Here is a 4,599-nt window from a genome sequence, read left to right on the forward strand (position 1 = left end):
GAGGGTGTTATGCCAAGTAAAACTAGGCACACAGAGAAAGACAAATACCACACCATTTTATTTACATGTGGAACCGCAGAAATAAAATAAGAGAGCACGGGAAACAAGACAGAAATAGACTCAGAGACACAGAGAACAAACTGGTGGTTACCAGAGGAGGAGGGACTAGGGAGATGTGTAAAACAGGGAAGGAATTAGGAGACACAAACTTTCAGTTATAAAATAAGTCATGGGAATGGAATGTACACACAGGGAATATAGTCAATTATCTTGTAAGAAATCTCTGTGGTGACACATGGTAACCAAACTTATCGTAGCAATTCATTTCATAATGCTTAAAAATACGGAGTCACTTTGTTGTGCACCTGAAACAAATACAATATCATACGTCAACTTTGGGCCTCCCCAGTGGCTCAGCGGTAAAGCATCCTCCTGCAATGCTGGAGCCGCAGGAGGCGTGGGTTGGACTCCTGGGTCGGGAAGATCCCCTGGAGGAGGGCATGGCAACCCACTCCAGTACTCTTGCCTGGAGAATCCCATGGACAGAGGAGCCTGGTGGGCTACAGTCATGTGGTCGCAAAGAGTTGGACATGACTGATGTGACTTAGCATGCATGCACGCATGGCAACTTTACTGAAGAAATAAAGAGTGGGGGCTCTGAATGGAGGATGCCAAGGTTTGTGGGTCACTTTTCCTCTGGCGGCCTATGTGACTCTGAGCCATCCCCCTAACTTCCCTATCCTCTGCTTTCTCACCTCATCAATTAGGATTGAAATCTTCCAAAATGATGGGTCCTTGAAGGAGGAGTAACTAAGATGACATAAAGAAATATATTGAATGTGGTCTGATACCTGGTAAAGGATGAACAACCTTGAAATGCCATGTTAGCCCTGCTAAACGTGCCCACACTGACTAAATTCATGCCTCTGAGTTTCAAGAAGAAAAGCTCCCGTGGGAGACAAGTCCTGCAAGATGGGCTGAGCTCTGAAGCTCTCTGATGAGATCACAAGTTCAGACTCCAATAAATACACCTGTTCTCAAGCGCCTCTGTCTGCAGAAGACTCGTGGGTTTCTGCATAACTATAGCTCTGGGGACTAGCTGAGAGCACAGACTGACAGACAGCAGAATTCATTTTCACTTCTGAAGAATCTCACGGGCACTTGCTGGCTACACAACATCGGGCTCTGAGTGTGGGGAGGAAAAATACATTTTATCACTCATGTCTCCAGTAATGAAAAGGGAAGCTATTTGTTATTAGGGGAAAGATGTTTGTGAATCACAGATCTGAGAAAGGTCTTATATTCAGAATACATAAGGAATTTTAAAATTGTAAAGGACAAAATGTAGTGAAAGAGGACAGAGCCTTGTGCCAGGGATTGGGGTGTGGAACGGGAAACCAGAAAGGGGCAGCACCTGGGCGTTTTTAGGGTGATGGACGTGGCCTGTGTCCTGGCCGTGGTGGTGATCACTGGAATCTCTCCATGTGTCAGAGCTCAGAGAGCTGCACACCCAAGGACAAGCAGGCCAGGAATTCCCTGGAGGTCCAGTGGTTCAGAATGTGCCTGCCCTATAAAATTAATACACAGAAATCCGTTGCATTCCTATATACTAATAAGGAAAAATCAGAAAGAGTAGTTAAGGAAACAATCCCATTCACCACTGCAATGAAAAGAATAAAATACTTAGGAATAAATTCACATAAAGAAACAAAAGACCTGTATACAGAAAGCTATAAAAAAAAAACTGACAAAAGAAATCAACAATGACACAAATAGATGGAGAAATGTACCACGTTCTTGGATTGGAAGAATCAGTATAGTGAAAATGACTCTACCACCCAAAGCAATCTGTAGATTCGTCACAATCCCGATCGAACTACCAGAGGTATTTTCCACAGAACTAGAACAAATAATTTCACAGTTTGTATGGAAACACTAAAGACTCTGAATACCCAAAGCAATCTTGAGAAGGAAGAATGGAACTGAAGGAATCAACCTTCCTGCCTTCAGACTATACTACAAAGCTACAGTCATCAAGACAGTATGGTACTGGCACAAAGACAGAAATATAGATCAATGGAACAAAATACAGAACCCAGAGATAAATCCACACACCTATGCACACGTTATCTTTGACAAAGGAGGCACAAATATACAATGGCGTAAACAAAGTCTCTTCAACATGTGTTGCTGGGGAAGATGCTCAACTACATGTAAAAGAATGAAACTGGAACACTTTCTAAGACCATACACAAAAATAAACTCAAAATGGATTAAAGATCTAAATGTAAGACCAAAAAATATGAAACTCTTAGGAGGAAACCATAGGCAGAACACTCTCTGACATAAATCACAGCAAGATCCTCTATGATCCACCTCCCAGAGTAACGGAAATAAAAACACAAAAAAACAAAAGGGACCAAATTTAACTTAAATGCTTTTGCACAATGAAGGAAACTATAAGCAAGGTGAAAAGACAGCCCTCAGAATGGGAGGAAATAATAGCAAATGAAACAACTGACAAAGAATGAATCTCCAAAATATACGAGCACCTCATGCGGCTCAATACCAGAAAAACGAACAACCCCATAAAAAGTGGGCAAGAGATCTAAACAGACATGTTTCCAAAGACATACACATGGCTACCAAACACATGAAGAGATACTCAACGTCACTCATTATTAGAAAACTGCAAATGAAAACCACAGTGAGGTATCATCTCACACAGGTCAGGATGGCCATCATCAAAAAGTCTACAAACAATAAATGCTGGAGATGGTGTGGAGAAAAGGGAACCTTCTTCCACCGTTGGTGTAAATGCAAACTGGTACAGCCACTATGGAGAACAGAGTGGAGATTCCTTAAAAAACTGGGAATAGAACTGCCACACGACCCAGCAATCTCACTGCTGGACATACACCTCAAGGAAACCAGAAGCGAAACAGGCACATGTACCCCAATGTCCACAGCACCACTATTTACAATAGCTAGGACAGGGAAGGAACCTAGATGTCCATTGGCAGATGAATGGATAAGGAAGTTGTGGTGCATATACACAATGGAATATTCATTTCAGTTGAGTCGCTCAGTCGTGTCCGACTCTTCGCGACCCCGTGAATCGCAGCACGCCAGGCCTCCCTGTCCATCACCAACTCCCAGAGTTCACTCAGACTCACGTCCATCGAGTCAGTGATGCCATCCAGCCATCTCATCCTCTGTCGTCCCCTTCTCCTCCTGCCCCCAGTCCCTCCCAGCATCAGAGTCTTTTCCAATGAGTCAACTCTTCCCATGAGGTGGCCAAAGTACTGGAGTTTCAGCTTTAGCACCATTCCTTCCAAAGAAATCCCAGGGCTGATCTCCTTCAGAATGGACTGGTTGGATCTCCTTGCAGTCCCAGGGACTCTCAAGAGTCTTCTCTAACACCACAGTTCAAAAGCATCAATTCTTCGGCGCTCAGCCTTCTTCACAGTCCAACTCTCATTATCCATACATGACCACAGGAAAAACCATAGCCTTGACTAGATGGACCTTAGTCGGCAAAGTAATGTCTCTGCTTTTGAATATACTATCTAGGTTGGTCATAACTTTTCTTCCAAGGAGTCAAGAGTCTTCTCTAACACCACAGTTCAAAAGCATCAATTCTTCGGCGCTCAGCCTTCTTCACAGTCCAACTCTCATTATCCATACATGACCACAGGAAAAACCATAGCCTTGACTAGATGGACCTTAGTCGGCAAAGTAATGTCTCTGCTTTTGAATATACTATCTAGGTTGGTCATAACTTTTCTTCCAAGGAGCAAGCGTCTTTTAATTTCATGGCTGCAATCACCATCTGCAGCTATTTTGGAGCCCCCAAAAATAAAGTCTGACACTGTTTCCACTGTTTCCCCATCTATTTGCCATGAAGTGATGGGACCGGATGCCATGATCTTCGTTTTCTGAATGTTGAGCTTTAAGCCAACTTTTTCACTCTCCACTTTCACTTTCATCAAGAGGCTTTTTAGTTCCTCTTCACTTTCTGCCATAAGGCTGGTGTCATCTGCATATCTGAGGTTATTGATATTTCTCCCAGCAACCTTGACTCCAGTTTCCGTTTCTTCCAGTCCAGCGTTTCTCATGATGTACTCTGCATATAAGTTAAATAAGCAGGGTGACAATATACAGCCTTGACATACTCCTTTTCCTATTTGGAACCAGTCTGTTGTTCCATGTCCAGTTCTAACTGCTGCTTCCTGACCTGCATACAGATTTCTCAAGAGGGAGGTCAAGTGGTCTGGTATTCCCATCTCTCTCAGAATTTTCCACACTTTATTGTGATCCACACAGTCAAAGGCTTTGGCATAGTCAATAAAGCAGAAATAGATGTTTTTCTGGAACTCTCTTGCTTACTCAGCCATAAAAAGGAACGCATTTGAATCAGTGCTAATGAGGTGGATGAACCTGGGGCCTGTTATACAGAGAGAAGTAAGTCAGAAAGAGAAAGACAAATTCTTATATTAATGCCTATATATGGAATTTAGAAAGACGGTAGCAACGATTCTACATGCAAGGAAGCAAAGGAGACAGAGACGTACAGAACATACTTTTCAACTCAGTGAA

This window comes from Budorcas taxicolor, chromosome X, assembly GCF_023091745.1.
Source record: "Budorcas taxicolor isolate Tak-1 chromosome X, Takin1.1, whole genome shotgun sequence".
In the NCBI taxonomy this organism is placed as follows: Eukaryota; Metazoa; Chordata; class Mammalia; order Artiodactyla; family Bovidae; genus Budorcas; species Budorcas taxicolor.